We start from the raw sequence: 10,462 nt of genomic DNA, 5'->3' as shown, positions 1-10,462 counted from the left end.
TTTTTGTATTTTAGAATAGGGTAGGGAATTTTTTATTTTGGGGGGCTTTGTTATTTTATTAGGGGGCTTAGAGTAGGTGTAATTAGTTTAAAATTGTTGTAATATTTTTCTTATGTTTGTAAATATTTTTTTATTTTCTGTAACTTAGTTCTTTTTTATTTTTTGTACTTTAGATAGTTTATTTAATTGTATTTATTTGTAGCAATTGTGTTTATTTAATTTATTGATAGTGTAGTGTTAGGTTAATTGTAGGTAATTGTAGGTAGTTTATTTAATTATTTTATTGATAGGGTAGTGTTAGGTTTAATTATAACTTAGGTTAGGATTTATTTTACAGGTCAATTTGTAATTATTTTAACTAGGTAACTATTAAATAGTTCTTAACTATTTAATAGCTATTGTACCTGGTTAAAATAATTACAAAGTTGCCTGTAAAATAAATATTAATCCTAAAATAGCTATAATATAAATGTAATTTATATTGTAGCTATATTAGGATTTATTTTACAGGTAAGTATTTAGCTTTAAATAGGAATAAGTTATTTAATAAGAGTTAATTTATTTCGTTAGATGTAAATTATATTTAAGTTAGGGGGGTGTTAGTGTTAGGGTTAGACTTAGCTTTAGGGGTTAATCCATTTATTAGAATAGCGGTGAGCTCCGGTCGGCAGATTAGGGGTTAATAATTGAAGGTAGGTGTCGGCGATGTTAGGGAGGGCAGATTAGGGGTTAATACTATTTATGATAGGGTTAGTGAGGCGGATTAGGGGTTAATACATTTATTATAGTAGCGCTCAGGTCCGCTCGGCAGATTAGGGGTTAATAAGTGTAGGTAGGTGTCGGCGACGTTGTGGGGGGCAGATTAGGGGTTAATAAATATAACATAGGGGTCGGCGATGTTAGGGGCAGCAGATTAGGGGTACATAGGGATAACGTAGGTGGCGGCGATTTGCGGTCGGAAGATTAGGGGTTAATTATTTTAAGTAGCTTGCGGCGACGTTGTGGGGGGCAAGTTAGGGGTTAATAAATATAATATAGGGGTCGGCGGTGTTAGGGGCAGCAGATTAGGGGTACATAAGTATAACGTAGGTGGCGGTCGGCAGATTAGGGGTTAAAAATTTTAATCGAGTGGCGGCGATGTGGGGGGACCTCGGTTTAGGGGTACATAGGTAGTTTATGGGTGTTAGTGTACTTTAGGGTACAGTAGTTAAGAGCTTTATAAACCGGCGTTAGCCAGAAAGCTCTTAACTCCTGCTTTTTTTCTGCGGCTGGAATCTTGTCGTTAGAGCTCTAACGCTCACTGCAGAAACGACTCTAAATACCGGAGTTAGGAAGATCCCATTGAAAAGATAGGATACGCAAATGGCGTAGGGGGATCTGCGGTATGGAAAAGTCGCGGCTGAAAAGTGAGCGTTAGACCCTTACCTACATGACTCTAAATACCGGCGGTAGCCTAAAACCAGCGTTAGGAGCCTCTAACGCTGGTTTTCACGGCTACCGCCGAACTCCAAATCTAGGTCTTATTTTGTCAATATTTATTCTCAGACTAATCTTTTCTTTGAATGCATCGTTCTATCTAGCATTTATTTAGTGTTTAATGTCCCTTCAAGATTTGTAGGGAGTAGTTTAGAGCTAAGATGGTTTGCAATGGACAATCACAGATAGGATGGAGGCAGTGGGGATCGGTTGGTCACAGTAGAGGAGATCTCAGTAAAGGTTAAAGGGTTATGAAAACCCCAAATTTTTATTTCATTAGTCATACAGATCTCATTTCTTTGTTCTCTTACTGGTCTTTGTTAAAAAGCATGCCTACGTAGGTTCAGAAGCTGGGAGCTATCTGCTGATTGGTTGATGCACGTATATACCTCTTGCCATTGGCTTACTGATTTGTTCAGCTAGCTCTATTAGTACATTGCCGCTCCTTTAATAAAGGATACCAAGAGAATAAAGCATGAAAAACATTTTGGGTTTCATGTCCCTTTAATTACAACGGGTGATTAAGGTTAAAGGGACTTGATGCTCTAATATTTTCTCTGGTTTAAATATGAATAACATTTGTCCTTTGTTTTTGGAAAATAATTGTTTTTCCCTTTGCTGAATAAACCAGCATTTTTCTGTGGGAGTTGCTCATCCAGTGAGCAGTACTGAGTACCTGTATGCACTTCCTATTAAATTAAATGTAAACGTCTTTTACTTAACCTTTTTTAATGAAAGAAATATTTTGAATATGGTTATCTGCTATTGTGATTGACTGTGATAAGGAGGTTATCTCAATATTTAGGTTAATTTCTTTTGATCTCACACATTGACTATACTATATGACAGATGAAAAGCGGTTTGCTGTCAAAAATGTGTCAGCGGGAGCACTCTAGGCTGCTGCACGTAATAGTGACAGTTATTGGATACTGCAATATTATGTTAAAGTGGCCCCCATTGAAAGCAATAGCTTTTACTATTTCTTGTGAGCTGCGAGCCTGCGCCTGATTGTGCTATTCTGCAGCTATCAGTAGCAGTTAGCATTCTATTGACATCTTAGGGCAAGATTACGAGTGGAGCGGTATTTATCGCTCACGCTTGCACGCTAACTCTGCTAGAAGTAATCTTTTTGAGCGCCTTGGGTAGCGCTTGTATTACAAGTTGAAAGTAAAAAAAATGTTGCTCTCGTGCTTACCCGATGCGCACAAAAACACAAAATTAGAATATCGCAACAGGTTTACCGTATTTAAAACAAAGACGTTTTTCTGAAAAATCAATATTATAATCAACAGCAGGAGTAACTTGTAAAGATGGTATTGAAAAAAAAAACATCAGCCAAACCGTTTTCAATAAAACTCCTTTCTAATGCATTAAATAATATAAATGATTTTAGAAAGAACAGACTTTACCATTTCCACCAGCTGAGAAACAAACCTAACTGACTGAATTTGTACTTTTCTTGCCAAAGCAGAAGCGGAAACCCATTTAAAACAAGTAAAGTCTATTAAATGTTTAACTTTAGTAACTCCAGCCTTTACAAAAATGGAAACCAAACTCTTAGAACTAAAATGTTCAATGTTAAAAGATGAATTATAAAACAAAGGTTCCTCCAAAATCTAGGGAAAGCTTTTGGATTGCTCATTCCGTAAAAGTTGTAAAAATTTCCAAGCATTTATAACACTGGGTAGCATTGGTTACATCTATTTGACTCAAATCTATTAGAAGCAACTGCTGATCATACCCCAAACCACTAACTCTATGAAGCAGCGTAAAACCAAGGTATCTCCAAGGAGCATAACCATCATAAAACAAACAATAGTCTCTGCAAAAAACTGAAGCCTAAAAGCTGCTGTTCTGCTTTTTAAATCTATCAAAGCATGACCACCTTCACTTACTGGCAAAAACAACACATTTTGCTTAAGCCAATGATTTGAATCCCCCCAAAAAATATGACAGTAATTTTTTCTGAATATTTTCTAAAAGTAGAGGGGGCGGATTCAGAACAATCAATCTATGCCACATCATAGAGGCAAATAAGTTATTAATAACTAAAACTCTCCCTCTATATGATAACTGTGACAGCAGCCATTTCCATTTTTCCAACCTCTACTCTATCCTGTCCAAAACTCCCTCCCAATTCAAATGCATAACTTTATCTGAGCCTAAAAAAAAACTCCTAGAATCTTAAAACCAGATCTGTTCCACTCTAATTATTACACACGAACAATGGCACCACAAGGGCTTTTTCCCTGTTATTCAATAATTACAGACTATATAATATGTATTTGTGAAACAAATATTGTTTATATAGGGAATGGTGCTAATGCATGAGTAGATAAATTTCAGAAAACTAAGGAGAATCACACAAGGAGTGTGGATATCTCCTGGAAGTATGCACCTGAAAGCACTCTTAGCCTAGACTCTGTGGCAGTAATTCCAGAACGGGTAAAATTAAAATATAACTTTTATTATGAATTGCTCTTAAAATAAGGGTAACACACAAATTAAAAACGACACTAGCACCTCCAAGACATCTATTAAGTGGTTCTCTCTTTAGGAGGACTTATTAGATCAAAGGCCTAATGTATATAATTATATTCTCCTTAATAGAGTTATCTTTGTTCTGCTATACTGCTGCTATTGGGTCCAAATAATGTATGTGTGCAGTCATAATATGACTACCACCCTATATAAGGATATTTGGTTACCCTAATAACTCTGAATCATGTGGTGTTAGCCAAAATTGTGTCTGTTTGTATAAATATTTTCTGAGAGGACAATAACAGATTGATTTCTCTCAGTGAGGCCAAATATCCTCACTGTTTAAGGGTACAACATGTGGATGTTTATTGAAAAAACAATATTCAGTGTTGCTTGTATCTAGATGTATACTATTTAGACTCTGTACTCTAAATAATAGTTGTGAAGTTTTGTGTGCAACACTATAGTGTTATATTATATTGACCACATATGTAAAATAGTTTTCTGATATCTAAGCTCAATACAATCCCCAACCGTTTACTCAGTGCAAATCCTTGTTGTTATATTATTACTATTTTGTTCAGTTATCATTCACTTTGTAAGTAATATGGGAGTGCTCTCAGTCAAGCTAATGTTACGGTCACTGCTTGACTACTGATATATACAGCATTAGCACAACAGCACTAAACAATATCACTATAGAGTTAATGTGGGTTACAATATTTTCTTTTATCTTAGCGCTGCATCAATATCCTTTGTGGTATCTAGTATTGGTTGCAAAGCAGCAGCACTGTTATTGTATTTCTATTTTGTATCACATTTCAGTTACATTCAATTCGTGCTGTAAACTTGTAACTAATTCCTATACTGGATAGTATAGTTCTATTTGAATTGGTTGGTATCTATACTCGTGTCAATTCAGATTGCAACTGACTCGGTAGGTTCTATTATACTCTCTATTGTCCTGCCCAGTAATAATTCAAGTGAATACAGTTCTTTCACCCCTTCCCCCAACTTTTCACAAAAGTTAATGTCACAAAAATCTGTTTACAAGAACACATTCACGAACCACTGGAATAGACTGTCTAACCAGTGTTTTCATAATTAACACACAATTAATTTATCACACAGACAATTAAAATAACAAACAGCACTAATTTAAATTGCTAGCTTTGAACTCAATAGCAAGATAATATTCATCACAATATTTACAATCAAGTATCACAAGACACTAGGATAAAACACACAACGAAACAAGGGATGTAACATAAACATGTTCTTCAAACAACGTGAACACTCACAGCACTGTAGAGAGTTAACAAATCTTTTTATTTTATTTTCTCATTTCACATATTATTTTTCACTAACACTTTTATTTAGTTTCACGCAAGAGCACAGTTACATTATAAGACCGTATCTGTTCTTCACTGCAGTACAGCCTAAAACTAATAATTAATATCTATGGCACTGTACTCAGATATTAAACTGCTATTTACATTAGATGAGAAGTTAATCTATTTCCATCATATTAGGAATGTAATTTATCCAAAGAGTAGTTAATGATTAGTCACAATGATCAGCAAAATATCGAAATAATAGTATATGTATCAATATTTGAACACCATGATAATATCAAATAAGGTAGACCACCTTAGGAATCAGTATAGAACACTGACCGAATCTGTCATTTAACATACAGACAGCACGCGTAACATCAGCATAGGACACAAACCAATAATCCCCAAATAATGATTGCAAGTAGAAGCTGTCAATCAATGAACCTTGTCTGATCAAGAGCCAATCACAATAGAAGCAAGGCGGGACTTCCGGCTTCAACCGGTATATACTCCCCCAACAACGGCGGCTCGCCGCCTTTGACAAAGCCCGGAGGGGCGAAACTAGTCAGGAGTCACAGCGAGCGTTTGGGCGCTCTCATTTTTTAAAAGCCTAGCACCTCAATGACAATCTAATACTCAATATCTGCTATACGTAGTTAACTTGTTGTACAGTCTGGGTTGTGCCAGACTTAGCTAGAATTTTTGGCTAACTGAAATACAATCAGTCTTACTTATTACTGGGCAGGACAATAGAGAGTATAATAGAACCTACCGAGTCAGTTGCAATCTGAATTGACACGAGTATAGATACCAACCAATTCAAATAGAACTATACTATCCAGTATAGGAATTAGTTACAAGTTTACAGCACGAATTGAATGTAACTGAAATGTGATACAAAATAGAAATACAATAACAGTGCTGCTGCTTTGCAACCAATACTAGATACCACAAAGGATATTGATGCAGCGCTAAGATAAAAGAAAATATTGTAACCCACATTAACTCTATAGTGATATTGTTTAGTGCTGTTGTGCTAATGCTGTATATATCAGTAGTCAAGCAGTGACCGTAACATTAGCTTGACTGAGAGCACTCCCATATTACTTACAAAGTGAATGATAACTGAACAAAATAGTAATAATATAACAACAAGGATTTGCACTGAGTAAACGGTTGGGGATTGTATTGAGCTTAGATATCAGAAAACTATTTTACATATGTGGTCAATATAATATAACACTATAGTGTTGCACACAAAACTTCACAACTATTATTTAGAGTACAGAGTCTAAATAGTATACATCTAGATACAAGCAACACTGAATATTGTTTTTTCAATAAACATCCACATGTTGTACCATTAAACAGTGAGGATATTTGGCCTCACTGAGAGAAATCAATCTGTTATTGTCCTCTCAGAAAATATTTATACAAACAGACACAATTCTGGCTAACACCACATGATTCAGAGTTATTAGGGTAACCAAATATCCTTATATAGGGTGGTAGTCATATTATGACTGCACACATACATTATTTGGACCCAATAGCAGCAGTATAGCAGAACAAAGATAACTCTATTAAGGAGAATATAATTATATACATTAGGCTTTTGATCTAATAAGTCCTCCTAAAGAGAGAACCACTTAATAGATGTCTTGGAGGTGCTAGTGTCGTTTTTAATTTGTGTGTTACCCTTATTTTAAGAGCAATTCATAATAAAAGTTATATTTTAATTTTACCCATTCTGGAATTACTGCCACAGAGTCTAGGCTAAGAGTGCTTTCAGGTGCATACTTCCAGGAGATATCCACACTCCTTGTGTGATTCTCCTTAGTTTTCTGAAACTGTTCCACTCTAATGTTTCAGGAAGACTTGGTGGAAAATACTCACTCCATTCCCCAAGAGAGAGAGTATTACATTTAGGCCAGTTTATTTTTGCTCCTGAAGTGATTTCATATATTTTTTGCCAATTACAGAGCACACTAACATCTAGTTTATTACGCACAAACACATATACATCATCAGCATATGCAGATACTTTTATAGAAATAGGAACCTGTATGAGGTAAACTTATACCAACTAGATGGTTTCTTAATTTAATCAGTAATGGCTCAATTGCAAGAGAATACAGTATTCCAGAAAGTGGACATCCCTGCCTAATAGTAGTTTGAACAGGGAAAGGACTACTAAGTTCACCATTAATCTTAAGAACACTAAATATATTGTTATATAAAAGTTGAATAGCAGAAATAAATTGAGGACCAAAACCAAAAGCATGCAAAGTACTAAAGAGGTAATCACGCTCAACTCTGTCAAAAGCCTTCTGTTGATCTAGTGAAATTATACCCACATTAATATGAAACAATCTGGAAACTGCTATAGAATCCCTTAATAAAGAAATATTATCATGGATACACCTATTAGGAATACTGTAGGTTTGATCAGGGTGTACTACAGAACCTATAACTTCTCTCAAGCGTGTTGCCAAAGCTTTAGAAAAAAAAAGTTAGTCTGTACACAACAGAGAGACTGGTCTCAAATTTCTTATGTCAGTCAAATCTCCTTTTTTAGGCAACAGTTATCACTGCACGCCGACAACTTAAAGGGACATTAAACCCTAAAATTCTCTTTCATGATTCAGATAGAGAATACAATTTTAAATAACATTCCAATTTACTTCTATTATCTAATTTGCTTCATTCTTTAGATGTCCTTTGTTGAAGAAATAGCAATGCACATGGGTGAGCCAATCACAGGAGTCATCTATGTGCAGCCACCAATCAGTAGCTACTGAGCCTATCTAGATATGCTTTTCAGCAAAGGATAAAGAGAATAAAGAAAATTAGATAATAGAAGTAAAGGACCAGTCAACACAGTAGACAATGCAATAGCACTTAGTCTGAACTTCAAATGAGTAGTAGATTTTATTTCTGATAATTTTAAAAGTTATGTCTTTTTCCACTCCCCCTGTACCATGTGACAGCCATCAGCCAATCACAAATGCATACACGTACCATGTGACAGCCACCAGCTATTCACAAATGCATACACACTTATTCTTGCACATGCTCAGTAGGAGCTGGTGACTCAAAAAGTTTAAATAATAAAAGACTGTGCACATTTAGTTAATGGAAGTAAATTGGAAAGTTGTTTAAAATGGCATGCTCTATCTGAATAATGAAAGTTTAATTTTGATGGAGTGTCCTTTAAGTTAGAAAGTTGTTTAAAATTGCATGCTCTTTCTAAATCATGAAAGAAAAAAATTGGGTTTTTCGTGTCCCTTTAAGGGCAGCTTTCTGACCTGTAAGGATTCCTTAAGGAACAAGTGAACATCTTCACCAATTATAGTGCAGAAATGCTTATAAAAATCCACAGGAAGCCCATCAATTCTAGGGACCTTGCCACTGTGCAAACTGTTTAAAGCAGAAGTCAGTTCATCAAATGTTAAAAGTTTTTCAAGGTCCTCCCATCCTAATCCGTGATCTTTGGGAGAGAACAGAGGAGCTGCTGTGTAGCAGAATCTGATCCATTACAGAATTTTCTCCTGAACAGCTCTGTATAGAAATTCACAGCAAAGTTTCTCATCTTCTTTTGCCCAGTGGGCGCAAAACCATTTGAGTCCTTTAGACAATGTATCACTTTCTTTTGTCCATTTTTCTTCTCAAGTCCAAAGAAATACTGTGATGACATATCCATCTCTGTTGTAACTTGAAAGCGAGATCTCACTAGTGCACCCTGAACCCTACAATCCAATAGGTTAGCTAGCCAATGTTTTTTTTTTTTTTTTTTACTTTAAATCTTCATACAACCCAACATTAAAAGAGCTATCAAAGGCTTTTTGAAGTTGCAAAAATGTCCTGCTCCAGAACTCTCATGCTATTATTTACACTTGCAGACATTTGCTGACTATACTTTTATTTGTACTTTTCCTATATCCCACCATTGCCTTAATGCTGCAGTCATTTGTTTCTTTCTGACCATTGTTTAAAAAAAAAAAAAAAATGGAAACATATTCTAAAAATGGCATATCCTTTAAAAGCGGACAATTACATGTGCATGGCGAAAAAAATTCGGTTCGGTTCGATTCGGATTTTTTCTAATTTCGGTTCGGAGCAATTCAAATTCGGAAAAATTTGAATCAATTCGGTTCGGATTTGAATAAATTCGTCTGGATTTGGTTCGGAAATTCGGTAAGTGTTAGGTGGGATTAGACTAGTATTATGTACTGTACATTAGGTGTAACCCATAGCAGAGTGATATAACCTAATATACTGTACAATACTAGTGTAATCCATGGCCATCCGAATCTATCGAATAAATCCGAAGTTATTCGGATTTATTCGGTAGATTCTGCACTATTTTAATTCGGAGATTCGGTTCGATCCGAATTTGCCGAATTTCCGAATCGAACTGAACGCACGTCTAATTAAAATGCCAATATGAACTATGGATGAAAGTTGATGGCAGAACTGAATTACAAAGAACCATTGCATGATCAGAAAAAAACATAAAGGAACAATCTGACAAACAAAAATATTTGAATTATACTTAAAAACATAAAATGTGTCCAGTCTAGCAGCAGAAATACAATTTTCACCTACACTGACCCAAGTGTATTGTCTAATTTTTGGGTTAAACACTCTCCAAACATAAACTAAATCATTAACATTTAAAACAGAAAGCAGTTCTGTTTAGCAGACATTGGGGAAGGCTCCAAATGATTTCTGTCAATTTTTAAATCTACAGTACAATTAAAATCTCCCCCTAGCAGCAGCACAGTCCCTAACTGAATACAAGTTAAAGCTTTGCTTAAAGTTTGTAAAAAAAAAAAAGTAACTTTCTGTAGCAACACAAGGTGCATAAACATTCATAAAACAAAATGTAACCCCTCCAAATACAGCGTCAACCCTTAGAAGACTTCCTTTAATGATTTCTTCAACTATAACAGAATCTGGTTCTATATTTTCTGAATAAAGAATTCCAACTCCTGTACTTGTATTAGAGCCATGACTGAGAAAACTCTTCCCTTTCCATTCTCTAAACTAAACTCTCATTAGAGAGGGACAGTCAAGTCCAAAAAAAAAAACAAAAAAAAACTTTCATGATTCAAATAGGGCATGTCATTTTAAACAACTTTCCAATTTACTTTTATCACCAATTT

This window comes from Bombina bombina, chromosome 1 (genome assembly GCF_027579735.1).
Source record: "Bombina bombina isolate aBomBom1 chromosome 1, aBomBom1.pri, whole genome shotgun sequence".
NCBI lineage: Eukaryota > Metazoa > Chordata > Amphibia > Anura > Bombinatoridae > Bombina > Bombina bombina.
Note: the sequence above shows the minus strand (reverse complement) of the source record.